Raw genomic sequence first — 16,022 nt, 5'->3', positions numbered from 1 at the left:
AATGTTATCTTAAAAATGGGAGAAATATCTAGGTTGGATTATCAAGTATTTTTAGCATGAAGGATATCATAGCATTTGAAACAGTTGGGAATTATATTGCAGAAAGGTGAATATTGACAATGGAATGAGAGGACAATTGTGTGAACAATGACATCCAGCAGACACAAAGGGTACTATTTAATATACAAGTAAAAGGCTTGGCTGATTTCAGTATATGCATTCTTCATCCATAATAAATCAAGGAAATTCAGAGTAAATGAGTACAGGTGTAGCTATGGGTTCCTAGATGGAATGTAAAGCATACAGCGACAGATCCAAGAAGGTGGATATACATACTGGGGAGTGTATAGGGATGTTCTTTTCTGATTGCTTCTCTTTCATTAAAATAGAAGCAGCACAATCAGTTTAGAGCGAGGATATTGCAGGATTAATGAGAGAAGATGTGGAAGTTATCTAGAAATTCAGGAGAATGAATGGATGAAGTGTATGAAATCAGAATGTCAGGCAGAATTTTAAGTTAGTGATCATAAATTAAAGTCAGAATGGTCCCCATAGTCACATGTTTTTTTCCTAATCTAAATAGTTAAATGGTACAGATGCAGAGTAGATGGAGAGCTAAATGCTACCAGAGTTGGTGTATTAGCATGTTTTGTGAAGAGCAAAAGGGTTAGGGGAGAGCAAATACAAGAGAGTGGTGGAATCCCACCTGGGTAAGCAGGAAAGAGACACCCAAAGATAAGAAAGACAATGAAAACCAGTGGGATCAATGGATTGTTAGCTCAAGATGAGTGAGTGCATTGCTTGGTGTAGGTTATTAGAGGCAGTAAAGAAAAGTGAATTAGTAGTTAATAGTCTGGCAGCTGGGGGAGAGAGAGTAGACACTGATGATTTTTTATTTTCTTATCATTACTACTGATAATGAAAAGGCAGAGAATTTTGGTGACAGTGAGACATCACTGCAGACTTGGTTAGCAATCACAGACCCCTGCTAAAGAAGGAAATAGTACAAGCATTAAATAGGTCATGATGATTTGACCCTTGTGGTTAAATGTGCTTAGGGACTATTTCCCTTCACAATCTTTCAATGCAGTTCTCATTTTGTATGAAAGTGATTGCTGTTGGTAACAGAAAAGAAAGCCCTAGGGAAGAAAATAATCTTTTTCATGCCTATTTAATTCTAAGCTATATATATTTTAAAGAGGAATAAACCAATACACACAAAACAACTATTTAAATTAATGAGCACTGCCAACTATGGTCTAAATACTTGTAACTAAACAGATATTCTTTTATTAAAAAAAAAACAAAACACAACTCAGAAATAATTATCCTGGAAACCTTAAAAATAAATTGCTAATTTCCAACATGGATACAATTTCCTTTGCAATCTTATCATTTAAATTGTAAAGTTCTTCTCTATTTATACAAATGTATATGCATATTTTTATGGGAAACTATTTCAAAAGAAGTCACATTCTGATATGACAAGTATTTTTGTTTGTAATGAAAGCACGGAGCACAAACTGAAATATAACACTGTGAAATATAAGAAATACAAGAGAATGAATTTATGCAATGTGTGGACAGTTAGGCTCACTATTTTCCTTTCTCTCACAAAAAAAATAATTTAAGTGAACTAAAAATAGAAACCATATCAATGCAATTGAAAGAATGACATGTACCTGGGATTAAATTGTGTCCTCAACCATTTTTTTTTTTAAAGATTTTATTTATTTACTGGACAGAGATCACAAGTAGGCAGAGAGGCAGGCAGAGAGGCAGGCAGAGACAGAGGAGGAAGCAGGCTCCCTGCTGAGCAGAGAGCCCGATGCGGGGCTGGATCCCAGGACCCTGGGATCATGACCTGAGCCGAAGGCAGAGGCTTCAACCCACTGAGCCACCCAGGCGCCCCCCTCAACCATTTTTATAGGATGATCCCATAAACCTTTATTTTATCATTTAGAAAATAAGAAAACCCCTTTTCCTTTCTTTTTCCCCCTCTGACAGTGATTACATTTTGTAGAGAATTAATCAATATCTTTAGATATAATTTTACTGCACGTTAAATAAGGTTTCAGTAATAGTTTTGAAAATATCCAAAATTTGGTTTGCACTGACTGTTTACCTTGGGCCAACCAACCCTTATTCTACTAAGACCGCTTATTCTACTAATTTTGAAACATTTTGCCAAAGTCTAAGTTTCGATATTCAAATAATCTCAACAAAGAGCAAAATTGTATTAGATATATCATATGTACATAAAAGTATTCTAAAAGGGTACTGCTAAATGAATCTTCTCCTAATCAAAATATCCAAGTAATCAGCAATTAAAACACCCCAAAGTAATTCCCTACAAGACATTCCCCACACACTACAGAACCATTGGAATGATGCATAATCATTTGTGTATTTTTGAAATTTACATAAATAGAATCATATTATTATATACAAACTTTGTGTCTGGGTTTTTTGCCTCAATGTTTTCTTTGTGTTTCATCCATGTTGCTAGATAATAGGATTTATTTATTCTTTTCATACATATTTTTTCATTGGATGCATATACCAAATATTATTTATATATTTTTAAAAGGTTTATTTATTTATGTATTTGAGAGAGAGAGAGAGCAAACAAGTATCCACATGAGCTGGGGGAGGGAGAGAAGAGAGGGAGAAGCAGACCCCCTTTTGAGCAGGAAGCCAGATGTGGGACTCAATCCTGGGACTATAGAATCATGACCTGAGTGGAAGGCGGACAATAGACTGATCCACCCAGGCACCGCTCTATTTTTTATATCAATGGAGACTTGAGTTATTTCAAATGGTTTGTTACTATGCATTATCATTCACATTTAGACCTACTATTGTTTTTATTATCTTCTCATCTCATTGCTAAGGAAGGAATTTTTGCTGAAGTTTACAGGGATAGCTGAACACATGACACTCAACAATAGACTGATATAAGATGGACAGAATTTGTTAGTCACATAGACTCACAGCATCAGAGAGGAGAAAATGCCACTAAGTTTCATGTGGGAGTTTTATTCAGGAACAGAATGAGCAATCAGTGTCTGTGGGAAGTAGGCTTAGTAATGTCAAGAGGGGGAAGTGACCTCTAACTTCTTTGAAAGATGTCATTAGGTTCTTTGAAAAGTATTATGGCCTGGTAGCTAAATGGCAACTGCTACTCAGGGATAAGGAGAAACCATGCCTGGTCCCCTCATAAGGAGGGTTTTAGGGCCAGGACCTTTTTTAAGGGAGCAGAGTGAGTAAGGGAACTTCTTGTTAAGTTACCTGAAGCCCTCCTGTTTTCACCATATGTCAAGGCAACACATCATATTGGGCTTTAATTTTACTCCTTACACGACAGTTATCCATCTGGACTTTCTTTTTTTTCCTATATGGGAAATTAATTGATTTAAACCTTTATTGGAAAAAAATATCTTTTACACAGCCCTGTCACTTGTTTCATAAGTCAGTCTTATATATGTAGGTCCATTTTGGAATCTGTTCTTTTTCATTACTGCATTTGATAATTCTTACACTAATCCATATAACTTTATTGCTTAAAAATAGGTCTTGGTATTTTATTAATCCTCCAACTTTTTGTTCCTTGTTCAAGACTACCTTGATTATACTCAGACATTTGTATTTGCTTATAAATGTGATGACTGACTTCCAGTTTCAAGCCCTGGAAAACTTGTAAACCTACTGGGATTTTTATTGTGATATATCTATTTTATGGATTAACTGTGAGAAAATTGATGTCTTTACAATGCCAACCTTCTAACCCATGAATTTAGTACATGGTCCCTAAATTTTCTTTTTTTTTCTTCAAAATATATGTGTGTATTACTAAAAATATATTTCACAAATCATTCAATTTATTCCTTAGTGTTTGCTTTTTTGGTGGAAGTGCCTATGAATATACTCTTTGATACAGGTGAAATTCACATCATATACAGTTAACCACTTTAAATTATGCAATCTGTGGGGCACCTAGATGGCTAAATCATTAAGTGTCTGCCTTTGTCTTAGGGAATGATCCCAGGGTCCTGGAATTGAGCCCTGCATCAGGCTTTCTGCTGGGCAAGAAGCCTGCTTTTCCCTCTCTTACTCCCCCTACTTGTGTTCCCTCTCTTGCTGTGTCTCTCTGTCAAAAAAAAAAAATAAGAAAATAAAATAAATTAAAATTAAAAAATAAAACTTAAAAAAATAAAAAAATAAAGTGTTCAATCCAATAGTATCGAGTGCATTCTAATGTAGCACAACCACTGACTGCTTAGTTTCAAAATATTTTCATTATGTTTATATAAATTGTCTCAGATCCTCCATCTCTCTGTCCTCTGACAATCACTAACCTATTCTCTGTCTCCAGATTTGCCTATTGTGGATATTTCATATAAAAGGAATCATACAATTAGTAACATTTATGTCTAGTTTCTTTGATTAGCATAATGTTTTCAAAGTTTATCCAAGTTGTAACATATATCAGTATCTTATTCTTTTTATGGCTGAATAATATCTGTTGGTATGTATACACTACACACCATTTATTCATTTTACCCATTGATGAACATTTGGATTGTTTCTAACTTTTGGTTATTATAAATAATAGTGTCTGTGTATACACATATTTTTAATTTTCTTGAATATACACCTAGGAGTGGAATTGTTGGGTTATATGGTAATTCTACGTTTAACTTTCTGTGGAATTGCCAAACTGTTTTGCACTGGAGATGCACCATTTTACATTCTCTCTAGCAATGTACAAGAGTTCCAACTTCTGTGCATTTTACCAACACTATTTATTTTCCTATTATTTTTTATTTCGTATTTATGGGCAGTGGCATTTCATTGTTATTTTGATTTGCATTTACTCAATGATCAATGATGTCAGACAACTTTTCCTGTGTTAATTGTCCATATGTATATCTTCTTTGGAGAAATATCAATTAAAGAAGCTATTTGCTCATTTCTTAACATGGTTGTTTGTCAAATTATTGAGATCAAATTTAGTTGTTAGACTTTTTTACATATGCTGTATATTATACCCCACCAGATATAATATTTGCAAATATTTTCTCCTATTTCCTAGGTTCTCCTTCTATTTTATGGAAATGTCCCTTGATAATGTCCTTTGAGGTACATATATTTTTTTTTAATTTTGATAAAGTTCAATTGATCTTTATTTTTTTCTTGCTAAACTTTTGGTGTCAGATCTAAGAATCCTTTCTTAAATATGAAATTCTGAAGATTTACTTCTATGATTTCTTTTCATAGTTTTATGGTTTTAGCTATTATATTTAAATTTTTGGTACATTCTGCATTGTTTTTTATATGGATTGAAGTAGGGTGTCCAACATCATTTTTTTGCTTGTTGTTATCAAGTTGTTATGACCTTGAAGAGGTTTTCTTTTGCCCATTGAATAGTGTCAGCACACTTATCTGCAATCAATTGTCCATAAACATTTGAGTTTATTTCTGGATTAATTCTATCTTATCTCTCTGTATGTTGCTCCCTATACAAGTACCAGATTGTTTAGTTTACTGTAACTTTAAAGTAAGTTTTGCAATTGAGAATCATGAGTCCTCCAAATTTACTTTCTCTTTCTATAATATTTTGACTACTTAGTTCCCTTTGCAATCCTATATGAATTTGAGGATTGTCTTTTCCATTTCTGTAAAAAAAGACAGTAGGAATTTTTAGAAGGATTACTTTGAATATATCAATTGTTTGTGGTATTTTTATTTTAATGATGGTAACATGGGATATCATTTGATTTACTTAGGTCTTTAATTTATTGCAGAAACATTTTGTAGTTTTCTGTATGTCTTTCACTTCCTTGGTTAAATTTATTGCTAGATATATTTTTGGATGCTATTGTAAATGGAATTATTTAGTTAATGTGTCTTTTAGCACATTAAATATACCATCCCACTATTTTCTAACCTCCATGGTTTCAGAGGGGAAATTTTTTGTGAATTGTTTTCAGGATATTTGTATGTAACAAGTCATTTGTCTCCACTTGCCTTCAAGAATTTTTGTTTTGTCTTTAGCTTTGAACAGTTTGATTTTCATGTGTTTTGCTGTGAGGTTTTTTGTTTGTTTGTTTGTTTGTTTGTTTGTTTTTTTTAGATCTCTATACCTATAGTTTGTTGAAGTTCTTGGATGTGTAGATTCATGTATTTCATCAAATTGGGGCATTTTGGTCATTACTTTTTTACCTTTTCACTTTTTCTCTAGGACTCCCAGAATGTACGTGCTGATGTGTTTTATTGACCTCTGTAGGCTTCATATGTTTTGGGTTCATTTTTCTTAATTCTCTTTGTTTCTGTTCCTCAGACTGGGGGATTTCAATTTGCCTTATCTTCAAGTAACTGATTCTCTTAATTTTTTTTCCTGCCTGCTCAAACATTTATTGAACCCCTGTGGTGAATTTTATTGCATAATTAAACTGTTTAGCTCCAGAATTTGTTTTTGATCCCCTTTTATAATTTCTGTCTTTTATTAAAATTCCTGACTTGAGTTCATGACTCATGAAATGATGTCCTAAGCTGAAATCAGAAGTCAGATGTTTAACTGACTAAACTACCCAGGCACCTCTATATAACACATTTAAAACATTTTTTCTGGTAAGTATAATGTTTGGCTTATCTCAAAAATAGTTTCTATCAATTTTTTCTTTTTTAAAAATCCTCCCCGAGGATTACGGTTGTTGATTTTTTATAATTTTTTAAAAATTTGAATGTATTTATTTGAAAGAGAGAAAGAAAGTGCACAAGCAGGGAGAGGAGCAGAGGGAGAGGGAGACACACCCCTCACTGAACAGGAAGCTGGACATGGAGCTGGATCCCAGGACCCTGATATCATGACTTGAGTGGAAGGCAGCCCCTTAACAAACTGAGCCACCCAGGCGGCCCACTGTTGACGATTTCTGAGAACTGCAGTCATCCATTTGTTTAGTGACTTTACCAAACTACTTTATCATGACTATAATCCTTGTATGTAGTTATTGAAGTCTGCTTTGTGTTATGTTCATACCTGACAGAGATTTCCTGGAATGCTAGATTCATAATAAATGAAAATGACAGCAAATAAAGTTATTTGTCTTTTTATTTTTTTAAATATTTTATTTATTTATTTGACACACAGAGATCACAAGTAGGCAGAGAGGCAAGCAGAGGGAAAGGGGGAAGCAGGCTACCTGCTGAGCAGAGAGCCCAATGTGGGGCTCAATCCCAGGGCCCCACGACTATGGCCCAAGCCGAAGGCAGAGGCTTTAACTCACTGAGCCACCCAGGTACCTCTGTTTGTTTTTTTAAATTCTTCAACATAACTCATGCCAAGGAAGAAACTTCAGTCTGACAAGCTTGAAACAATGGTCAACCTCTGGGAAAATCTCTCAGTGAACCACTAGACTGATCTATGCATAGAAACTCTGTTTTTGGAGGACAAAGTCCTGATTACCTACCTTTTCACTGGGAAGCTGCATAAGGAATGTAAAATATCACATAGTTTCTATATGAAATGTCAAAATTCACAAAAATGTACCTGCCTATTTCTTTTTCAGTCTGACCCTTTGATGCTGTAGATGTTAACAAGACTCCAAAGTTTTAAGTAATTGGCCCTCACAGTTCTTGCCAGCTTGGTAGTTGTTACAGAGAAGTGCCTGATTCTTAGAGTTTTGTACTTTGGGATCTTTCACAACATCAATTTTGTGTATATTTTTCATACTTTAATTTTCTATTATTTTTATGGCACAATGAAATATAATTTTTAAATGGTTGTTATATCTAGTAACCATTCTAAATTCACTTATTGGTTGTAAAAGTTTGTCTAAAAATTCTTCTCTTCACTGTCATATTATTTTTCTTTAAAATAATAAATTGTATAGTTTTCAGCTGAGGTATAATTTGCACACAGTGAAATGCAGAGATTTTAAGAAAACCTAAACATTTTTAAATAAGGGATATATTTGCATAATCAGAACTCTAGTCTATTTATAAAACATTCCTTTACTTCAGCAGATTCGAAAACTTCCCCCACTTCAGGAAAAACATCATTCTTATTTTTATCATCATAGTTTAGTTATACTTGAAACTTATAAAAATGAGAACACAGAGTTCCTAGTCTTTTGACTTCTTTACTCAGCATAAAGGTGTTTTTTGTTTTCTGTTTTGAGATTTATCCATGTAGCTGCATATAACAGAAGCCCATCCTCTTTGATTGGTAGAGAGAGGATCTCAACCAGGATCCATGCCCAGTGTGGAGTCTGACACTGGGCTTGATCTCACAACACTGAGATCATGACCTGAGCCATAGTCAAGAGTTGGATGCTCAACCAACTGAGCCATCCAGGTGTCCCAAAGTAGAATTGATTTTTATGTTGAACTTACGTTCAACAACCTTGCTAAATTCACTAAGTTATATTCTTGTATCTACCTTAGAAATTTCTAAAGAAATTGTTCCGTAGAAAAATACAAACAATTTTGCTTTCCTTATTTCTTCTTCTTGCCACATTGCACTGCCAAGGTCATCTAGTGATGAGAACACACATTATGGTCTTATTCTGTATCTTATAGGAGAATCATTCCATATTTTATCAATGAGTACGATATTAGCTGAATATGCTTTTTACTATATTGAGGGAGTTCCTCTCCAGGCTTAGGTTGCTGACAATGTTTTTGTTTGTTTGTTAGTTTTGTTTTATGATTTGGTGCTGAATTTTGGCACATTTTTCTGTGTGTAATAAAGGGAACATATGACTTTTTATCTCTTGTTACTGCTGTAATTTAATTGATTGATATTTTCTGAATATTGGATCTTTCATTTAATACCAAAGCCATGATGTAATGTTTCTGTGTATTTTAAAATTCTATTTCCTGATATACAACCTCTATAGGTCCCCTGTTCTCATCTTAGGAACACAAAAGGGAAGGAAAGGAAATCTATCAATAAGTGGAATTTGAGTCTTTTGGATTTATGTGTCTATAATTCTTATACTACATGGAAGTCTTGGAAACCCCTGACCTGGCTGATATAGGAAAGCAATCTTCCTCCACATACAGATCCTATCAAAATATAACTTGTAGCACCATTCTTCAAGAATGGTGCCTGTCTTTATCAGTATCTTTGCCTTTCCTTTTGACTTCAGACAAAAGGTTAGGTCTCAACACATCCCAAGTGAGTCCAGGTACCTGTTAGAAGTAGTGTATACACCCAAAGAATTGTGATTCATGGTGAAAATATCGTGGCAGAAACTAGGGAAATAGATGTGGAAATTGGAAGTAAGTCTTGAGGTTGTTAAACTACAGAGGGCATAATATTAGGCTAGATAAGCAAGGTTTTGTGGGTTAGAACACTTCCTTATGGCTTGATTTAACATACTCCAAGGATATCTGAAATTGGTTGTAACATGTTCCGGAATGGTTTCTTTCTTTCTCTTTCTTTCTTTCTTTCTTTCTTTCTTTCTTTCTTCTTTCTTTCTTTCTTTCTTTTTTAAGATTTTATTTATTTATTTGACAGAGAGAGGTTACAAGTAGGCAGAGAGGCAGGCAGAGAGAGAGGGGGAAGCAGGCTCCCTGCTGAGCAGAGAGCCTATGCAGGGCTCGATCCCAGGACCCTGAGATCATGACCTGAGCTGAAGGCAGAGGCTTTAACCCGCTGAGCCACCCAGGTGCCCCTGGAATGGTTTCTTGATATTCTGTCTCAGTAAACTAGATAGAGGTATCAGAAATGACTTTATAGAGTATTCAGAAAATAGTAGGCATAAGAAGTGAAATCCTCTAGAATGAATTTATAGAATAGTGAATTTACCACTGATTTCTTCCTGAGAATGACTAGAGGACATTTACTGCATTAACACATTAAGGAATTCACTGTGAAGAAGTTATGGCAACTTTGGACTCTGTTACAGCTGCCCTTTTTAGATCAGGATTGATGATAGAGATGTTTCAGTAAAACTGGAATTCCTGATATGAAATGGGATTATAAAGTAACAGAATAACCAAAACTAGGGTTTTTGTATCAAAAAAAAAAAAAAAAAGGAAGACAGACAGAAGTAACATTACAAACAGCAATGACAGAGGATCAGTCACAATATCTTGACCCAAAAAGTTCTGGAATTCTTAGTAATCAGTTATAATGAGATGAATTGGTATTTTGAGCATTGTATTACCTAGAATTACTGGGTTGCAAGCAGGACAATTAAAATCTGATGAGCCCAAATCTAGCATCAGTTGCCACAATGGAAAAATAGAAATTCCTCATTTACATTCCAGATCTAAGTTAGTTCTGAGAACCCAGTGGCTATAGGAGACTCCAAGTAATTTTCAGGAAGGAGACATTAATATCAAATTATATGACAAATATTCCCCCAATTCTTAACCAAAGAGATTTCCCATTTTTAAAAATACCTGTACAATGGAGAAATGAGATATCCAGATTGTTTGAAAAGTTTTTGAAGGAGCTGACCTGACACTGAATCCAGGGTATGCAAATATCCTCACCACTTAAGTGAGATCTAGTGGAGAATAGGTGATGATGGAGCCCTCACCATCAAAAATGGATCCATCTCATAATAGCTCCAGTATTATTAATTAATCCCTAATTGGATAACAAGATAGCTTACTTAGCAGCTAACACAGTCCTCACATTGTGAGTACAAAATATGCATATTACTGTGTCTCATGTTAACTTCTATCACAGAGACACATTCAACAATAAGCTGCAATGGCTTGTTATGTGACCTCAGTCCATTTATTTTCTTAATGACCCAAGGGGCATATACAATGGAGTTTGTGGCAGAACGCATATGTTTTAAACTTGATTTTACCAGAATATCACTAGAATATGGCCAATGCTCTGGCACCTTGTTCAGACTTATTAAAATTAACCTATTGAAATCATGTAGTGTAAGCCCTGACAGTTGGGATTTCCTTCTTCTTCTTCTTTTTTTTTTTTTTTTTTTTAATGTAAGTGCTTAACTTAAGCTTTAATTGCAGAGACATTCACTTCAACACATTGCCAGTTACATGGGTAGACAAAGCCAGGCCACCTCCTGCTGCTGAGGATCCTTTGTTTTAGAGACATTGGTTGAATTCAATAACTGGCCATTTGGGTCATTTATTTTTTATTCTACCTGAACTTTAAATTTCCACTTTTACATTTTAAATTCACCAATGAAGAGTGAGCCTGTGAAAACCTAGGTTCCTAACCTCGACCCCAATAAAAACAGAGCTCTAGGACCTTGAGTGCTTTCTCTGTCAATGTGCCTTGCTATGTGGCCCCAGGTGTGCTGTAAGGCCTTAGGTCCCATAAGGAATAATTCTCTATTTTTTCAAAGTTTCCTGAAGGTTACTGCCAAAAGATATCTTTCAATCATAAGAAGAACCACAAAGGGCTAGTACAAACATAACATTGGTTATTGATAGATTAATACCAAGACAAAACAAATTACTAGCCAGAACACCAATTAGCCAGAATACCAAAAAGAATCAACATTTTGAGTATAGATGTCATCATTCGCCAAATCTAATTTTACTGGAGGTAGAGTAAGTTAAATTTATAAATGATCACTCATTTATTCATTCATTTATTCACATTTTTGAATAAAAAAAATTCCCAATTTGTAATCTTGTGATGTACTCAGGTCATGATGCATTATTCTTTCACTTAAACTTAACATCTTCCTGAATGGAGTTCCAAACACATTGTTATTTGAATAAGATACTTCATTTGGTCAATTGGATTGTGTTCACCAACTAAGTTACTCTAATCCTCAGAGTCCTGGGACAAGGTCTTACATGCATGTGCTTTATTTTTTAAGAGATCCAAAGAAACTGAAGCAGGGAACTGGATGACGTTAAATGGTGAAGGAAGTAAGGCAGTGTGTTGTTACATTATCAAGGTGGTCCTTGCTGTGGGTTCCTGGCATTTGATTCAGTTCTCATGGGCTGGGTGGGAAAAAAAAAAAAACAAAGCAAAACACAAACCTTAGAACTGTTGATTTATGCTTTCAGTTGTTTAAAGATTGCTTTATGTAGCATTCACCACACATGTACTTCCATATTTTCACATGGGTCAAATTGGATGAGTAGGTTTCCACTAGACAAGGTATTGGTCAACCAAAAAATATACAAAATACTGAATACAAGAGAGATAATAGAACAAGCTACAGATCCTTCTGCTACAACAGATCCAAGTCAGGCATTGATTCCCATTACTGTTCTTCACCATTTTCCAGTCTATATTTCCCTTAAAGTCAAGCTTCAATGGTCTAGCACCCCAAATCTTAACCCAAAGGGATTGTGAGTCATAATTTGTTTACTGTTTTTAGTCTGAACTTGCTTAACTTGTCTGTTTACAGTAATCACTAGGCACAAAACAGCAAGAGATTAACCCCTTAAATTTTATATCTGTTCTTCACTATTTCTATTTTATAGCAATCTTACCTCCTCTATCCATATCTTAAGTTTCTTTCTTTGTCTTTTAGTCTACTGACAAATCACATAGATTAAATGGTTGTATGATAGTCATAGCTTCATGTTCAGTAAGACCCTTATTCTGTGCTCCTATGAAAGACTTCCTCTAGGAACAATTACTTCTAAATTGGCATAATCTAAGTTGTCAGTAAGTGATTGCATAAATTCTGGAATAATTGTGGGAAGAATGGTGTAAAGTTTGTACCCTTTGCTTGCTAGACCCATGCATTTTTATTATTTTTGGCACAGTTCCATATATAAGTTGTTGGTATAGTGCAAATATTACATCTGAAATGACAACACCCCAATGTCAGGGGCCACACTAAATGAGTGCTTTAGGGTATTTTTAGTCGAACATGCCACCATTCTATTAGTCTATTTTCATGACATAGTACATAAGAGGACAAGTGGTCCCTGTGTCCATGTACCTACACTTCCTCCTCCCATGCTAGTGAACAGCTTCTTGGGCTGGAATGATTTCATTAAGGGTTTCATACTATATTGAACATCCTATAAGCCTTTTGGGTGTTTGTACCAACAGACACACTGCAAACAGGATAAAGAGATCTACATTAAGAGTAGATGTCAATTCTGATACACAAAAAGTAATAACCCCACAAAATGTCTGGCTGGATTCCTAAGGGAACAATGAAATAATGAGGGTTCAGTTTTGGTCCCTGCTCTTGGAACACTGGACTATCAGCAAACATAGTACCTGTATTATCCCTAGTGAAAAGGAGATCAATGTTCCAGGTTGAGAAACATAGCACTAGAGGTTTATTGGCCTTATGAATGGATAATTATCACTTGGTGAACCATTAGATCAATAAATAATCATATCATATAGAAGTTTATGAGGACTAAGTAATTTATGTGCATTAAATTTTATTTTTACAGGTTTAAATAGAATATTGCCATTTTAAATGGGAGAATCTAAGTTAATTTTCACCAAAATGGCAAAAAAGTCTATTATTAAGGCTATGCTGTTAGAATATATATAAATTTATGTAAAGTTAGAATATATATATATAAATTTATAAGAAACATATATATGTATTTGTTTCTTGCTTACATGAACTAAAGAAAAAGGGACCAGTGAGAGTATTATATGAAAATGTTGAAAGAAATTCATATTTTTAAAAATATTTTTCATAGGGGCACCTATGCTCAGTGGGTTAAAGCCTCTGCCTTCGGCTCAGGTCGTGATTCCAGGGTCCTGGGATTGAGTCCTGCATTGGGCTTTCTGCTCAGCAGGGACCCTGCTTCCTCCTCTCCCTCTGCCTGCCTCTCTGCCTACCTGTGATCTCTCTCTGTCAAATAAATAAATAAAATCTTTAAAAAAAATCATACATTAAAAAAATATTTTTCATAGAACTCAGACACAAAATATAAAATACAACAATGGAAAAGATTATTTTTCCCAGATATTTAGAGACAATTAACCTTTGGGATATGCACAAAATACTGAGAGACTGATCAAAGCAAACACAGATAAGTTATGGGGTATGTATATCCATGGACAGATGGTGTAAGGAGGAGGTGATTCTAAATAGGAAAGAAAATGAAAAAAATCTTTTCCACTAAATCATGCCCTTCATGTCAAATAAAATACCTTCATGTGTTGACAAATGGTGACTTTGACTGATGAATTCTGTTGTGGTTTCTATGTCACTACCTAAGTCTCTCAATCAGTTAATTGTCATCAACTATCAGCAAAATTGGAGTTTCTGAGCTCTATTGATCCTTATTTTCCAAATATTGTGGTTTATTTGTATTATTGACTCCTGTTTCTGTGAAGAGGAATTTGCTAAGCCTCGGAAAAATGATATATTGTGTTTATCTCTCTTCATTTATGTCAAAATCAATCCTTAATTTCTATACTCTTATTTTTTATCCCTTTTCAAAAGAGCAACCCCAATATATATTTCCAAATTGTGTGAGCTGTAAACTAATTCATGCAGTGATTCTTGATCAAGTATCTACTATGTGCTAGGCATTTTGCTTAATATCAGTGAAAAAAACTAAGAAGGACTACTTTAGGTTCTATAATATGCAACAAGTGCCATAAGTACAAGAAAAAATTATTTAGAAAAATAAAGCAAGGTAAAGGATATCTGGAGTTTTGAGAGAACAATTTTAGATAATTAAATAATTTTAAGATAATTAAATCAGGATTGGAGTAGTCATGCAAAATGAAAAAAAAGTTCAATATTTAAGTATATTTGAAAAGAACTGCTATCATATGTTCTTGTCAGAGATGCAAAATGTCATTTATAAATTAGAGATATGAGAATTACGATAGCAAGAAATGTATTTACCACCTTAAAATCAAAGTGTTGATGAACATACCTGACCCTATTCCGAGTGCTTTTCTATTCCTGTGCATGTGATAACAATTATTCATTACTTTATTAGCTTTTCCTATGCTTTCTGGCTCTCCATGGTCCATTCCAACTGTACTTCTTACTGTTTCCTCAAGATAGTACAGTATTAGTCTTGTTCCTCAATTATTGTGGATGACAAATAAATGAAACACATAGAGAACTTACACAAAATATGCGTGAAAGAGAAATAAATTAGGTGTCTCTTACAGTGGAAATGAAGAAGAGAAAGGCACATGAGAGGCAATTAAAAAAAATGAATTTACCAAGAACCCCTGGGGTTCACCAGTGTTTTTAGTTGAGTAGTCCTTAATTCAAAGAGTATGTAAGAATAGTCATCACTTCAGTAGAATAAGTATGATTTCTTCTTTAAATGTTTGGTAGAATTCCCCTGGGAAGCCATCTGGCCCTGGGCTCTTGTTTTTTGGAAGATTTTTGATTAATGTTTCAATTTCCTTGCTGGCTATTGGTCTGTTCAGATTGTCTATTTCTTCCTGTTTCAGTCTTAGTAGTTTATAATGTCCAGGAATACATCCATTTCTTTCAGATTGCCTAATTTGTAGGCATATAGTTGTTGGTAATACGTTCTAATAACTGCCTCTGTTTCATTGGTATTGGTCATGATTTCTCCCCTTTCATTCCTGATTTTATTAATTTGAGTCCTTCCTCTTTTCTTTTGGATAAGTCTGGCCAGAGGTTTATTGATCTTATGAATTCTTTCAAAGAACCAGCTTCTAGTTTTGTTGATCTGCTCTACTGTTCTTTAGTTTCTATTTCAGTGATTTCTGCTCTTATCTTTGTTATTTCTCTTCTCCATTTACTGTTCTTTCTCCAGATACTTTAGGCATAAGATTAATTTGCTCATTTGAGATTTTTCTAATTTTTTAAGAGAGGCTTGGATAGCTATGTACTTCTCTCTAAGGACCACCTTTGCAGTATCCCATAGGTTCTGAACCAACGTGTTTCCATTTTCATTGGTTTGCATGAAATATTTTAACTTCCTCTTTAATTTCCTTGTTGACCCATTTATTATTTAGCAGGATGCTTTTTAACCTCCAAATGTTTGCATACCTTTCAAATTTTTTCCTTGTGGTTGAGTTCCAGTTTCAATGGAACTCAATATATCTTTCAATATAGATAGATATATATCTATCTATA

The sequence above is a fragment of the Martes martes genome (genome assembly GCF_963455335.1).
Source record: "Martes martes genome assembly, chromosome: 3".
NCBI lineage: Eukaryota > Metazoa > Chordata > Mammalia > Carnivora > Mustelidae > Martes > Martes martes.
The sequence above is the reverse complement of the archived record's forward strand: the minus strand, read 5'-3'. Positions refer to the sequence as shown.